This window comes from Accipiter gentilis, chromosome 29, assembly GCF_929443795.1.
Source record: "Accipiter gentilis chromosome 29, bAccGen1.1, whole genome shotgun sequence".
In the NCBI taxonomy this organism is placed as follows: Eukaryota; Metazoa; Chordata; class Aves; order Accipitriformes; family Accipitridae; genus Astur; species Astur gentilis.
The window spans coordinates 21616083-21632734 of NC_064908.1; the positions used below are offsets into that span (position 1 = coordinate 21616083).

Below are 16652 nucleotides of genomic sequence, written 5' to 3' on the forward strand. Positions count from 1 at the left end.
TTTGTAATTTGAATTAAAAAAAAAATCTAGTTTTGTAACTGATTCAAAGTTTTGTAAAGACACAGAATTTAACCTCGGTAACAGCCTGCCTTTCCGATTCCAAAGTCAGATGAAAATCTAGTTCCGTGGAGAATACTGACATTGAATTTAACCAAAACTTGAGAAAAGAGGTAGAACAATGAGAATCATTTTAGCAGATTAAATTGGATGGATTTAAAAGGCAATTATTTTTTTAAATTTGAAAGAAGGAATTATAGCGTTGTGAATTATAACGTTACCAAACCATCCACCTCACGGACAAAAGAATTAATTTACTCGCCCTTCGGGAGAAACTTGTACAAGCACCCCTCGGGGCTGTCAGCTGCCAAAACCGTAGAGACAAGTGCAAAAAGGAACTTGGGATCATGTTTAAAATATAAAACGATGTTTAGAACTTACTGGAGTTCCAGGATCCTTGTTAGAGCCACCCAGAGTTGGGACCATCTGTGGAAATTTAGACTGGTTTAGACATCACACATCCTAAACAGAGCTGTATGAAAGTTTGTACTTGCAGCTAGCTCCTCTGACCCCAAACTCCCAAGACCTTCTCTAGTAGCTAAAGCTCCAAGATGGGGGTGTATTTGTAGAAAGGATAATAATACTTCACATGATCTTTGGTCCCCTCTTAATAACGGGAAAAATTTAGCTTGGAGTTGACAGCATTAAAGGACAGGTGAAAAGTTCAGGGTTAACTGCTTGGGTGACTAGTGATGCTATATGACCCACTCACCTCTTCATGAAGGAGAAAAGCAAATCGTGGTCTTTAGACTTAATAACTCTATCCTCTCTCTGGAAGAAATCTCCCTTGTGGCCTCGCTCGCGGGTGGACCTGGGGAAATTGAAAAGATGATACCTGGCAATCGCCAAGTCTTAGAACTAAAATAAGATGGGTATTAAAATCTGTATTTTGACCCCCAGTTAACACCTCTTCCACATCAGATGACTCTTGACATCTGTCACTCAGTCAAGGCAGTGCCTGCTGCTTCACTTCACCTTGGTGGTGAGGGGTTTGGTTCCGGGTTTCGGTACCACAGCTGCGGGCCGGGGCTGGAGGAGCCGCAGGTGCGGGCAGTGAGAGGCTGATGGCGACGCCCCCTCCCTGGCAAGGGGGGGGCCGCCGGGGGAGGAGGGGCTGCCGGGGGAGGGGCCGCCGGGAGCCCAGGCAGGAGCGGAGCAGAGCAGAGCTGAGCGGTGACCGGGCTGCGGCTGCCCCGAGGGAGAAGGTGAGCGGGGCCGGGCGCCCCTCGGAGCGCGAACGTCGGAGGCGGGGGTGGCCCGGGGGAGGTGGGGGTGCCGAGGCCGCGGGGGGCGCCCTGGGGGCTCACAGGGCGGCTGAGAGAACGTGCGCGCGGTGGGGGGGGGCGCTGACAGGGCGGCTGAGAGAACGTGCGCGTGGGGGGGCTCACCATGGCGGGGCTGCGCAGTCGGCCGGCGGGTCCCGGGGAAAGCCCCGAGGAGGACGGCGGGGTCCCTGTCGGACGCACGGAGCGGCAGCGGGGCCGCGCCGTGCCGGAGGGGCGGCGGCGGGAGCGCGCCGGAGCTACCCGGAGTGGCGCTGGGGGCTCAGCGGGGACTGCTGCTGCGCCGGCGTGGGGAGGTGGGGGGGAACGGAAGCGGCGTCCCCTCGGGGTCAGGCAGCAGGGCAGGCTGCCTCCCGGGGCATGCCGGGAGCTGTAGTTTTCGCGGAGTAGGCGGCCGGGCAGCAGCGTGGCTCTCGGGCGCGGCATAGTCCTCGCGGCCCCCGGAGTCCGACCAGGTCAGACTCGGGAGCGTTGCCGGTTTCGCGTGGTTTTCCGCGGGCTTCCCGCTGCGCCCGCTCCCCGACCAGCCATGCGGACGCGCTTCCCGGGCGCATGCGCCGTGCTTCGCGTGGGGCAGCCCGGCGTTCGCTCGCCGGCGCAGGCGCCGTCCCCGGAGGTTTGTGATCTTGGGAAGCCCATGTCCTGGATAGCTGGGGTTGTGGCTTGCAAGCCTGTGACTCCCACCGAGTTCCCAACAAATTCAAACGTAGAAATTGTGCATCAGCCCTCCTCGCCCCCTCCGAGCTGGTCTGTTCTCTGTGGTCACCATTAGTAGCCTCTGTTATAGACGCTCGTGACAAATTGGAGGAGCCAATTTGTAGTGAATAAAAAAGGTCGAATTTATTAGCGAGCTATAAAAGAGCAAAACAGCGCTGGGCGGCCGGGGAGGCAGTGCTCTGCCACAAGCTCGCAACTTTAGGTTATAGTTACGTTCCTTATATACATTCCATGTATCTCTTTCTTGCAAGTCTCCGCCTTGTCCTGCTTCTTCTTTCTTCATTCGTGCAGGTCTGTCACTAGGCAGATTCGGTCTATCTTCTCAAGGACGAGTGTCTTTTGATATAGAATGTCCTTTGATGTAGAAAAGTGCAGTCTTGGTGGAGTCCATCCCGTTATCTGGTAAATTATAGTTGTTATTCTTTTCCCTCCTTAGCTAGTAAGTTATAGCCGTTGCCCTCTTCCCGTGACCTTTACGCAACAATTAAGCAAGTTTTGTTATTTACACAAGGCATCTGTTAACTCTCAATATGTCTCTTCTCCCTTCCCGATTTCATGAACAAAGTTAACTCGTTCATTACTGTATTGGTTTTGTTTGGCAAGGTTTTGGTAGCGGGGGGGGGGTTACAGGGGTGGCTTCTGTAAGAAACTGCTGGAAGCTTCCCCTGTGTTCAAGAGAGAGCGAGCCCATATTAGCCGGCTCTGAGACGGACCCGCCGCCGGCCAAGGCCGAGCCAATCAGTGATAGTGGTAACGCCTCTGTGATAACATTTTTAAGAAGGAAAAAGTTGGGACGGAGAGAAACTGCCGCCGGAGTGAGGAGTGAGAATATGTAAGAGAAACAAGCCTGCGGACACCAAGGTCAGTGAAGAAGGAGGGGGAGGAGATGCTCCAGGCGCCGGAGCGAAGATTCCCCTGCAGCCCGTGGTGAAGACCCTGGTGAGGCAGGCTGTCCCCCTGCAGTCCAGGGAGGTCCACGGTGGAGCAGATCTCCACCTGTAGCCCGTGGAGGACCCCACGCCGGAGCAGGTGGGTTCCCGAAGGAGGCTGTGACGCCGTGGGAACCCCGCGCTGGAGCAGGTTCCTGGCAGGACCTGCGGATCTGTGGAGAGAGGAGCCCACGGAGCAGGCTTTCTGGCAGGACTTGTGACCCCGTGGGGGACCCGCGCTGGAGCAGTGTGCTCCTGAAGGACTGCACACCGTGGAATGGACCCATGCTGGAGCAGTTCGTGAAGAACTGCAGCCCGTGGGAATGGCCCACGTTGGAGGAGTTCGTGGAGGACTGTCTCCCGTGGGTGGGACCCCACGCTGGAGCAGGGGAAGAGTGTGATCAGCCCTCGTCCTGAGGAGGTGAAGCGGCAGAAAATAACGTGTGATGACCATAAACCCCATCCCTGTCCCCCTGTGCCGCTGGGGGGGCTTGGTGGTGAAATCCGGGAGGGTAGTTGTGCCCGGGAAGAACGGAGGGGTGGTGGGAAGGTGTTCTGAGATTTCGTTTTACTTCTCATTACCTTGCTCTGGTTGATTTGTAATAAATTGAGTATGTTTTGCAAATTGAGTCTGTTTTGCCCGTGACGGTAATAGTGAATGATCTCTCCTGTCCTTATCTCGACCCGCGAGCCTTTTGTTATATTTTCTCTCCCCTGTCCAGCTGAGGATGGGGGAGTGATAGAATGGCTTTGGTGGGCACCTGGTGTTCAGCCAGGGTCAACCCATCACAGTCTTTTTGGTGGAGAATGCGGGCAATGTGAGGAATTTGAGATAAGGATAGTAACTGAGAGAGGTAACGGGCAAAACATGGACTGAACGCAGCTAGAGAGTTAAGAGCTGCTTGATGAGTGGGGAATCTTTATTGTTGTAATTGTGGTGAAGGGATGAGGGGTGGATTGTGTGTGTAAATTGTCCACTTTTGTCAGTTTTGTGATGATATTATTTTGATTTTGGTGTGGGGAATTATTTTTGTGATGTGAGTGAAGACTTTGTGTGATGAATGTGGATTTTAATGATAGTTCTTAAAAATGTGATGCACAGAGGCGAGGGGTGGAATGTATTGGTTTTGTTTGGCAAGGTTTTGGTAGCGGGGGGGGGTTACAGGGGTGGCTTCTGTAAGAAACTGCTGGAAGCTTCCCCTGTGTTCAAGAGAGAGCGAGCCCATATTAGCCGGCTCTGAGACGGACCCGCCGCCGGCCAAGGCCGAGCCAATCAGTGATAGTGGTAACGCCTCTGTGATAACATTTTTAAGAAGGAAAAAGTTGGGACGGAGAGAAACTGCCGCCGGAGTGAGGAGTGAGAATATGTAAGAGAAACAAGCCTGCGGACACCAAGGTCAGTGAAGAAGGAGGGGGAGGAGATGCTCCAGGCGCCGGAGCGAAGATTCCCCTGCAGCCCGTGGTGAAGACCCTGGTGAGGCAGGCTGTCCCCCTGCAGTCCAGGGAGGTCCACGGTGGAGCAGATCTCCACCTGTAGCCCGTGGAGGACCCCACGCCGGAGCAGGTGGGTTCCCGAAGGAGGCTGTGACCCCGTGGGAACCCCGCGCTGGAGCAGGTTCCTGGCAGGACCTGCGGATCTGTGGAGAGAGGAGCCCACGGAGCAGGCTTTCTGGCAGGACTTGTGACCCCGTGGGGGACCCGCGCTGGAGCAGTGTGCTCCTGAAGGACTGCACACCGTGGAATGGACCCATGCTGGAGCAGTTCGTGAAGAACTGCAGCCCGTGGGAATGGCCCACGTTGGAGGAGTTCGTGGAGGACTGTCTCCCGTGGGTGGGACCCCACGCTGGAGCAGGGGAAGAGTGTGATCAGCCCTCGTCCTGAGGAGGTGAAGCGGCAGAAAATAACGTGTGATGACCATAAACCCCATCCCTGTCCCCCTGTGCCGCTGGGGGGGCTTGGTGGTGAAATCCGGGAGGGTAGTTGTGCCCGGGAAGAACGGAGGGGTGGTGGGAAGGTGTTCTGAGATTTCGTTTTACTTCTCATTACCTTGCTCTGGTTGATTTGTAATAAATTGAGTATGTTTTGCAAATTGAGTCTGTTTTGCCCGTGACGGTAATAGTGAATGATCTCTCCTGTCCTTATCTCGACCCGCGAGCCTTTTGTTATATTTTCTCTCCCCTGTCCAGCTGAGGATGGGGGAGTGATAGAATGGCTTTGGTGGGCACCTGGTGTTCAGCCAGGGTCAACCCATCACAATTACAATCCCCCCTTTTCTATTTTATCCTGATTTCGTTCATTAAATCGATCTAATACTTCTTTTGCCTGCCCGAGGACAGGAGTAATTCTTTCGTCCTTGATTTGTTTATATTGCTTTATAGCAGCATTAAATGTGCAGTTTCTAAGCGTCTTTTAACAATAGTGATTAATTCATTAAAAATGCATGGTTTAAAAGTTAAGGTTAGCAGTGAGACTATTAGGGGTAATTGTGGAATCTTCCCATCTTGACAGAGTCCATTCGTATGGCTGATGGAGATTTTTCCCCTGTACCGAGTCCATTCATACCAAAACTAATCATTTTACATTTCTAAGGCCTAAAATTACATAAAGTAAAGACATTAGAGCTTGATCCCAATGTCTAGGGAACAGTGGTGGTATCCATGGACCGTCATGGGTATTATTTTCCCAACTTAATTATCGTAAGGTGTCTCTTTTATACCCCAAGATCTTTGCCTTTTTATGTCTTTAATTTTTAAATCTTTTAGGTCATTGTGGAGTGAGGTTGGGTCAGTGGGAAACATTAGGGTGTTTTCAACTTGGTAGCACTTACTATATGGGTCTGTAGCTTTATATTTTAAGGCAGCTCGTCATCAACAGTCCCCACAGTAGTACATTTCTGCCTTCTCCGTCTACTCGGTTGCTTTGAGCAACGGGGTGTACTATCTTCTCAGCAGCAAATGTATTCTTCAGGGGAGCACTTGTTAGGTTGTTTGGCTTGTTTTATTTTGTAAGCGCTTCAATTTTTTTTTTTTTTACTTCTCACAAGTAGCAACTCACTCTCACGACTGTTTTCTACACTTTATGTCAGTTATTATTGTTACATTAGGGTAAGGTTCGTTGAATGATAACAATATCGTTTGGGATGTATTTCTTTTATAAATATTTCCTACCACTTAGTGGAATCCTTTTTAATTTTTCCTATTAAAACCCTTAGGCGTAAGGCTTTGTCAGTCAATTGTCTTTCCCGATCGTGTTACTCCTAAGAAACTCCTTTGGGGGAATACCCGTAATGGCAATGGCTCCACCACTTTCCCTGACACACTATACACTTATGTTATACAAATGGATAGCAGTTACAATCTAGATTTATACAGTTGATGATCACAGGTTTACTTATCGGTTCTTTTTTTTTTAATCAGCATGTGGTTCCCAAGCTTAATTTTATGAACAGGAAATCCTAAGGGGAGTGTTTGCTCTATTATTCCTTTCTGGCAGTTGTTTCTCATGACTTTTGTTAAGGTAGTTATATAGGCATGGATAGATGCATCTTTAACCTTGGGGTGTTGGATTGGTAACAAATTTGTTTCAACAAGTTCTGGTCAGGTTTGTTGTTATCTCAACCCTTCGCGCCTCACGTTGTGTGTCAAAATGGACTGTTGTGGTTTAACCCCAGCCAGTAATTAAGTATTACGCAGCTGCTCACTCACTCCCCCTCCATCCAGTGGGATGGGGGAGAAAATCGGGGAAAAAGAAGTAAAACTCATGGGTTGAGATAAGAACGGTTTAATAGAAGAGAAAAGAAGTAACTAATAATGATAATGATAACACCAATAAAATGATAACAGTAGTAATAAAAGGATTGGAATGCACAAATGATGCACAGGGTAATTGCTCAGTATCCGCCGACCAACACTTAGCCAGTCCTCGAGCGGCGATTCCCTGCCCCCCCACTTCCCAGTTCCTAAACTAGATGGGACGTTGCATGGCACAGAACACCTCATCGGCCAGTACGGGCCACCCGCCCCGGCCGGGTCCTGTGTCAACCCCCCCGCGTTCCTCCAGCCCTCTTGCTGGCCAGGTATGAGAAGTTGAAAAATCCCCGACTACAGTCTAAACACCACCGAGCAACAACTGAAAACATCAGTGCCATTAACATTCTTTGTATATTGAACTCAAAACACAGCACTGTATCAGCTACTAGGAAGACAGTTAACTCTATCCCAGTTGAAACCAGGATACTTCGGTAATTCAGTGAAATCAATTTGTATTCTCTCAAAACGTCTATAAGCCGTTTTTCTCTTTCCTGTGGCTGCTTGTTGATTGATTTTTAAAATGTTATGAATGTTTACTAGGGTTCAGTATATCTCTGCATATTAGTATTTTATATGTCATATTCCATAAGTAACTCTTTAGTAGTCACTGTCTCACATTCATTATTGACAAGTTAAGTAGTTTTGTGTATATATAAATTTTCATTTGTCTTTCTTAAGTTAATAAATTTAATGAAATATTTTTAAAATATGTACTACAACAACTATCAAAGTATTTGAAAAAAGATGCTGTTATAAATACCTGTGAGACAACCTATAACAGCCATATGAATTGGTTTTTACCTTAATCGCTTATAGTCCTTTTCCAAATCAAGTAAGAAGCAAGTAACTAGTTTAAAACAGTTATACATTTTTAACAACTTGAAATGAGTATTACTTTTCAGATGGTTTAGTAAAGTCTTTGAATTTTGCCTATAAACACAATTAGGTATTAACACAGGACTGTATAGTGTTTATATTCTTATTAACCTGCCAACAGGAATAGTTTATTGGCAACCTTAAATATTCAGAGGCAAAACACAATTCCTTGTCACAGAAGTTTTACAGCAGAGTAACATATTTTACTCTTAGAACTATTATATAAAGAAAATTACTATGTTACTTCTGGTGATCTGAGTCCTCAGCGCTGTTTCCTGGGTCTCTCGATTTGACAAATTATTTTCTCTGATTCGGTAATCTAATTTCTCTTGATGTTCTCTCGTGTATTATTGTTAGCTCTTTTGGTTTTCTTAATGTTCTTAAAATTTTTCTTATTAATTTCTGATGTATAAGATTTCTCCCTTGAGTATTAATTAAACCTTTTTCTTTTCAAATTTTTCCAAAAGTGTGAACTACTCCATATGTATTTTTGTAATCTGTAAATATCCCTTTTTTTGTTTTTTTTTTTTTTTTTTTTTTTTAAATAATTCTAGGGCCCTTTATAGGGCATACAGCTCACAAGCCTGAGCTGACTATGATGGGTTTAGAGGTCCTGATTTTACAGGTTTTAGGTCATTATTAATTATTGCCTCACTTTAGTCTGGGTCTCAATTACCTCTAAGCAGTTACGTTGTAATTTCTTTGATGGTTTTCCAAACAAAATGTGTTGGACTCTGAGCCGAGGTTACTCTCAGTTTTAAATTGGGGGAGTTAATTAATATTGTTTCATATTTTAGGATCCAGCTATCTGTTAGCCTTTTTTTTTTTTCTCCCCCTTTCTGTTGTAAACACTTCTGACATTATGTGGAGTATACACCTTTAAAGGGGTACTAAAGGTAATCTTTCTAACTTTTTCTGTTAATAACGCCGTAGTGACTAAAGCTTGGAGACAAGTAGGCCATTCTCTACTTACTGGATCAAGTAACTTAGAACAATACCTCACGGGTTTCTTAATTCCTGTCCAGTTTTGAGCAAGGACTATTTACACACACAAAAAATTTCTTTTTTTTTTTTTTTTTTTTTTTTTTTTTTTTTATCTGGGAGGCTTAATACAGGTGTCTGTATTAATGCCCTTTTTATTTTCTTTAATTTTTGATCATCTTTTGTAGACCATTTAAGTTGGTTATTAGTTAATTTCACCTTTTCACTGTAGTTTTTAAGCCATGGTTTACAATATCTTAGTAATCCCAATATTTGTCGAATTTCCTTTTTAGTTTGTGGGGGTTTTACAATTTCATAGTGTCGCCTCAGTAAGGCGTGGCAACCTGGTTCAGGAACGGCACGGCGACCACCCCAAGGTCGCTCGGTCCATCAGCTCGCAGACACCAATGTGGTAGACGGCAAATGGTGTTTATTGGTGAGTGACACGGCATTATATAGCTTGGGTTTACAATGTCACTTCTGTCCGCTTACATCATAAACTAAGTGCCATTGGCTATCAGGAGAGAGGCCCTGTCTTTCTGTACAGCGCGATATCTTCCGGCCGCCTGGCCCTAACTGCCTACACATAGTCATTTCTTGGGTTCCTTCTTTAGTTTCTCCTGTTATTAATAGATCATCCACATAATGTAATAACTTGACTTCTCTGGGTAGAAATGAAATCTTGTAACATTTTCTCTAAAGTTTGTCCGAATAGATTTGGTGACTCTGTGAACCCTTGTGGTAGCACAGTCCATCTGAATTGTTGTCATCGATAGCGATACAGCAGTCGCACAGAAAGCCCCACTCTCTTTGGCTGTTTACAGAGTTGACTTTCATTACAGCCCCGTGGTGCGAGGAGAGGCGGCGGCCGCCGCCGGGGGTGGGGGGGGCTGCCGCTGCCGCCGCTGCTGCTGCAACAAAGGACATTGTCCGCTGCCACTGCAGCGCCGGCTCCACCGCGACCGCACGGAGCTGGACTCCTCTCCCTGACCCTGAACGCTCAAGTTCAATTTCAAAATCAAATCCCTTCTTAACAAACCGTATTCCGCCCCAGGGAGCCAGAGTAAATCACCAAGGACCTCAAGAGGTTTCCCTTTTGCACCTACAATATTCACGGTGTTCCCAGCAAGGATGTAGTCGGAGGGCAGCCCCTGAACGGTGGATCCTTCGGCCTCTGCATCTACCAAAAACTCCACTCCCTCCCTCTGGGGACTCAACTTCAATTCCACTCGGGGCTCTGTAGATGTTTCAGTCCCCAATAAGCAGAGCCCCTGACCCCCCCATTCACCTCCAAACATCTGTTCATCCTACTGTTCCCTTCCACAACTCTGCTTCAAGTGCCCTCTCTTCTCACAACAATAGCATTCAACTCCTGCTTCTCTACTTTCTGGTCCAATCGGCTTTCCTCATCTCCACGTACATACACCCTCTGAGTCTCCCTCAACAACTCATCTAACCCTTTGTCCTGCCAGTCTTTTAACTTCTCTAATTTCTCTCTTATGTCCACTTACGATCCAGCCACAAACCGTGTCCTCAGCAGGGCTTGACCCACGGCTGCACCAGGGCCAACTCCAGAACACAAATGCAAACCTCTCTCCAATCTTTCCAACTAGTCAGTCAGAGCTTCATATCCCCTCTGACACTCACCGAAGGCTCCATTTACATCCTGACCTCCGGGAACCGTTTCCCGCACTCCCCAAATCACCATGTCTCTCAAATCACTCACACTCTGTCTATCTCCTGCAACCTGACGGTTCCAACTTGGTTTCTGTAGGAGCTATTTCACATCTCCCCGGGGCCTATTTTGATGTCTTTGGTCCCAGTGTCTCATCCCTGATCTCCTAATCATATCCCTTTCTTCAGATGTGAAGAGTATTCTTAAGATAGCCTGAATTTCATCCCAGGTGTAAATACTAGGGTCTAAAAATTGAACTAGTCTTTCGGAGACCCTTAGAGGGTCCTCGAGTAAACTTCTCATTTCCTTCTTAAATTCTCGGACATCCCCAGATTTATGGGTACTGATACAAATCCTACTCCACCTTGATTTCCCCCCATGGCAGCTTCTCTTAGGGGCAAAAAATGTGTCGCTTTCTGGTCTCTCCGAGTCCTACTTTGATTTTTCATCCCCTCTGTTTTTACCGGGGCAGAAGGGGTTGGGTGAGTGGGTAATTGAGGATATATTCGGGGTGGGAATGGAGAGGGTGATGGATTCGGGGATGGCGGGGGATTTGGAGCCAGGACATATGGGTGTGGGGAGGGTTGGTTAGTTGGGGCCCACTGTTCGCGTGGGGGTCCCTTCGTCTTTTTCTTTTCGGTTAAGGCAAAAATATAATTTCTAGCCGAGGATATTATCCAGAGGCTGGCATATTCACTTTCTTCTAAACTAAAAGGTTCTTTTTGGTTCACATATACATTCAGAGCTTGACATATCCAATCCTCAGAAGACCTGAACACGGGCCAGAGTATATGAGGATTGCTGAGAGGTTTCCCACCCCAAATCTCAATACAATAATTAATAATTTTTTCCTTTAGACTTATCTTTTCTCTTTGGTGAACTGTCCCAATATCTTATCATCAGGCCTAAGGGACTATCAGGGGGTATGCCTGGTAACTTATCTTTCCTCCCCATCCCCATGGATCCAGAGGGCTTGCTTTTCCTCTGTCCCATCTTCCGAGGTGCCCTTATCCACACACACACTCACTTCCCCTCGGTCGTGACTCGCTCCCTCGCGGGCTACGAGAACTGCACTACTGGAGGGTCCGCACTCGCGTGATCTCAGAGAGACCTCTCACACAGTCGCACCTCGGGATAACCACCCCAACCAAACGGTTCACGGCTTATATACTCACCCACTCCTAGGGTCTTCGCTTGGTCTTCGTGCACAAAATTTAAGGGGTCCTGCAGGTTCTTTTGCTCAGTTATCGTAATTTAAAGGGGTTCGCGGGTCCAGGGTGTGGTGGCAGCACATCCTCAAGACGGGGCTATCCGGGGATAGGGCGCCTCCCCGCTTGCGAAGGCCCGCACCAAAGAACCTGGATCCGGGTCACGGCACCAAATTTGTTATAGACGCTCGTGACAAATTGGAGGAGCCAATTTGTAGTGAATAAAAAAGGTCGAATTTATTGGCAAGCGATAAAAGAGCAAAACAGTGCTGGGCGGTCGGGGAGGCAGTGCTCTGCCACAAGCTCGCAACTTTAGGTTATAGTTACGTTCCTTATATACATTCCATGTATCTCTTTCTTGCAAGTCTCCGCCTTGTCCTGCTTCTTCTTTCTTCATTCGTGCAGGTCTGTCACTAGGCAGATTCGGTCTATCTTCTCAAGGACGAGTGTCTTTTGATATAGAATGTCCTTTGATGTAGAAAAGTGCAGTCTTGGTGGAGTCCATCCCGTTATCTGGTAAATTATAGTTGTTATTCTTTTCCCTCCTTAGCTAGTAAGTTATAGCCGTTGCCCTCTTCCCGTGACCTTTACGCAACAATTAAGCAAGTTTTGTTATTTACACAAGGCATCTGCTAATTCTCAGTATGTCTCTTCTCCCTTCCCGATTTCATGAACAAAGTTAACTCGTTCATTACAACTTTACCAAGATGCTTTTATTTCTAAAACCCTTGGAAAAAAACCTCAAAACAAAGTGGAATTTTAAAACTTTTTTAATCCAAGGCAGACTTCAGGATTCTCATTCTTACAAAGTATTTTACAATTGTGTAACCTTGTAGACTGCACGGAGAATGAGGATCTTGCATGTGACATATTCAAAAGTTTCATTTTTGGTGTTCTACGCACTTCTACTGATCGCAGTGCCTTTGTTTCCTAATGACAACTGGCAACAGACAATGCGTATGGGTTTCAAGGCCCTGTGGAACAGAGAAGGTGGTTTGCCAGTGTTCTTACTGCTGTTGCAGACATTGTTTCAGTGGATTGAAAGTGGCACGTTCCAAGTACCTTTTCCTACCATTGCTGCGTATATTTTTTTTTAATCCAGAAGAATGTTTCTGTACTTCCCTTCCCTATAGGTAGGTGCATGTTGATTTACATTGCATGCTATTGCAGTGTTCTTAGTCTGCCAGTTACAGATTATTCCTTTCAGTTCTTGTGCATTTCTGAATGTGTATCTACCTACTAAACTCACATTTATTCAGACATGATATGCAACTGCTACGGAAGTCAGCTATTGTGCTAGTTATGGTGTTTGCCCTGTCAGTTGTTTTACTGTCTAATAAGTACCTGATGACAGAGAACGGGAGTGTCAGAAAATAGACAAGTCAGGCTTTATATTAGAGATGGTTTTCATAAGATGAGAACGCAGTTTTGGCATAAGGATTTACATACTGCTCCCGGTGTTCTGTTGGGCTAACGTTTTGCAAGAAGCTGAGGTGTTTAACTTTCAAAAGCTGTTTATGTAAATTGGCTTACCTATGAGTACTCTCCTTCAGCTGTGTGTAACGAAGAAATAAATGTGTGCATATCTAGACATGTGCATATGCAGATATAATTGTAAGTGCACAGCTGGGGATGATGCTTGTGTTTGAGGGTACAAATACGGAGAGGGACAGTAGTGGGGAAAGAAGAACCTTTAAAGATAGTCTAGCGTTGCTCTCATTCTAGAGGTGAATGATCAACTTTCTGTACCATTCTTGACAAATGCTTGCCTAATTTATTCTTAAACATTTCCTGTAATTATTACTACTGTTGCAAAGTACCCTAAGTTTTTCAGGTTGTAATTTAAGCCCCATGATTCCGTGTCCTGTGTGCAGTGGATGTACACAAAAGTTCTTGCTTATAGCTACCTTTTAGAGTTTAAACATTGTTATTTCTCTTCAGTATTGCCCTTTCCAGGTTAAGCAGCTGTTTTTCAATTTATGCTTTGAAGTCAGACTTCTGTACATCGTTGAGCACCCTCTTGGACTTACTGTAGACCCTCACCAGTTATACTACACCCTTCTTGAAAAGCAGTACATCATCTGGAGGGTTCAGCAGCTAATCCGTGCAAATGTAGCGCTGCAGAAGTAATGCTTGGATGTACTAACTCCAGTGTGATGTGCGACGAGGAGTCACTGGGCCTTTTGGTTGGCAAGAAACGGTACATAAGAACTAGGTGACAGAAATAGGACACGAAGCTGGCATCCTGGTCTTCAAGCTTACAGTGCAGCTCCGTGGGCTTTGGCTGACTAAAGAAGAGCATGAGGCACAGGAGAGAACTGCTGCTGGATCTTAGTGAAAGATGGTAATTCATTTGGAGAGAGGTTTTTTCAAAGCCAGGAATTCAAGTCGGGTGCCCAATTCCAGATTGCCTGTGAAATCACTGTGTACTGCCCTCGCTTGTCTAACTTTGTGTTGTATATTGTCTAGCAGCTTTTCTTTCAAAGTTAACAAAGCTACACTTGTGTGATAGGTGATGTAATGATCTCATAATAATAGGCAAAATCCAAGTCACAGAAAATGCCAGCATTTGAAAGAGAGCCCTGATAAATTGCTAGTGCCTTATACCACTGCCACTTACCAGGCCTTCCATGTTAGAGCTGTCTTAATCATTGATGCTGTTTCCTCAGACTTGGAGCTGTAATATCTGCTTCTTGTTTCAGGGTATGTTATGAAGTTGCTGATGGCACTGCCTTAGCCCTTTGGCTAAGAAGAAGAGCAAATAATTTGTGGATTATCCGTATAAGCAGCAGCCAAACAGCATTCTTTTCCAATCAATAGGGAAGAAAGCTGCTGCACCGGTTTGTCTGGGTTCCCTCATACCGAAGGTCTTTCTCACATTTATTGATCCTTTTACATTTTCCAACTTGTTCAGGGTCAGTTGATGACTGGAGCGAACTGTCATGTCTTTGAAAAGTGCTTGTAACTGAAAAGAGGTTTGTTGACTTCCTCATGTGATAAGTAGACATTGAAGAAATTGCATGTTGCTCATCTCTTAAGTCAGAGACAGGAATTGGATAGATACCGTGTTACTAGAAAATAAAATACAACTGGGCCCCTTGAGACAGAAATGTAGTGATGAAATCGTGTAATATTATCGCAGAGACATAGTGACTGTTTTCTCAACTAACAAACAGATCCTAGGCAGAAATAATGTTTGTTCCAGGTAATTCTGGTCAGTCTCCTGAGGCAGTGGATCTACTTTGCAAATGAGAAAAAGTGGACCTAAATATTGAAACAGGAAGGGCTATTTTTCTTCCCCAGTTCAAAATGGGCACGGCAGAGCCTCTATAGTTTTCAAATTGGTAGCAGCTCCTTCGCCTGCTTGTTAGCAGACAGAGCAGAACCTGTACTTTCTCCTGTATGGCTCTTGAAAGGAACTTGGTTGAACTCGTTTGTTTGTTGGAAAAAGAAGTGGGATGTTGGATCAAGTGCAACTGTAGCAAATACTGACCTTCCTGAAACTATTTAGAGTTTTCATGGGTTGATACTCATTAGAAAAAAACAAAACTTGAAAAAATCCTATAAGGATTAAGCTATAAGATTGTTTTCAGGGGGAGAAAAAAAAAAAAGGAAAACTAAATGGAAGATAGTTTTAGAGAAAGTAACTTTCATAGCACTTTGAGGTAACATGGCTGTCTGTAAACAGGATGTTTAAGGAAAAGATACTTGGTCTCTTTATGATTCTTTCTGTGTCCTTCTAAATGAAAAGTCTGACTGTGTGAACCCTGGTTATCTGTGTTACGGAAAACTGATGTGCTTTGCAAGCTGAGATTCTTCTGAAACAGAGGAAAGTAGGAGAGACATGGTCTTGTGGTTTGGGTTACTATCATGTTATTTACACAGACTGTGTAACAGCGAAATCTTTTTGTGATTTAAAAACTTCATTTAACTGCATAAAGGATGAATGTGCCTCATGAATAGTTTCTTGTGTTCATGTACGTTGCCGGTGATGTACTACTGAGAGAAGTCCTAGCAATTGTAAACAACGAGATAATTCATCAGAACATCACACATAAATATATCTCAAATAATTTTTATATCACAGCTAGTCTAATGCATTAACTTTTTATCTTAGGAGCTCTTCCATAATAATCTATTGCTCATATTATGGGATAGATAATGAAAGAATTTTTTGAAATAAACAAAACATTGGATGAGAATAGAGGAGAAACAGAGTGGGTTTTGAAGTGTTGATGCAATATTACAGATTGTGTTGCAGTTCACAGAGGAGAAGACTACTTTGGTTTTGATACCAAAAGATTTCTCTTCCACATCTGTAAGCTACACTAATTATTTTACGCTTAGAAGCTTAAAAGATCCTGAGAAGTTAATTTCAAGCTCTTAGTAAAGTCTACATGGCGAACATGATATTATTCCACTTGTGTGGTTTAGATTAACACGTATCTTTCTCAGTGACAACTATTAAACTGAAAGATTTATTTTCACATATCCTGGATATCAGAAATTATAAGACTATGTAAATTGTCAGAGGTTTCAGTTTGCAAGTCTACTGAAGCTTTTAAGTGCCTGATTAGTGTTTAAAAGCAGAAGAAACCCTACTGAATTCAGGTGGGACCGTATTTCTGTGAAGCAGCACATCTGGTTTTAGTACCCCCCATGCACCTTTGTACCCTCATCTACCCTCCCCACTATGTCTGTGTCTCCCCCATGCACACCCCCATCTCCTGCTCCAGCCCCCCCCCTTCACCCACACGAGTTTTTAACCCACGCGAGTTGTTTCCCCCTCCCTAAGACTCGTTTTGGAGTTTTAGAAAGCGGGCATTCTTCATTGCAGCGCTGGATGCACGGCGGATAGTTCCACCTGGTGTGCATGCCACAGCTTTAGCACAAACAGGTTATATAGAATAACTAATTGCTTATTAATCAGATTAGTATACATATACATAAAAACGACGACAACCGATTATCATAGTACTGCCTACATCCGATCACACGCAATGAAGGATCCATTTGAGATGAAGGGGTGCTTTTGCGACCACCGACCCATTTGAAGTTCTTGCTGGCTGTCCTCGAAGTCTTTATTCTTGTCCTTGTTCTTTGATCTTGAAGCTTAA

General features: G+C 45.3%; 1 long non-coding RNA gene across 1 annotated transcript; it reads left to right on the forward strand.

Moving 5' to 3' along the window:
• Nucleotides 1–1217: 1217 nt before the first annotated feature.
• Nucleotides 1218–15628, forward strand: LOC126052174 (uncharacterized). The gene is made up of 3 exons (XR_007509968.1): nt 1218–1262; nt 13477–13879; nt 14238–15628. It is a non-coding gene; the product is annotated as an uncharacterized LOC126052174 (long non-coding RNA).
• Nucleotides 15629–16652: the final 1024 nt, after the last annotated feature.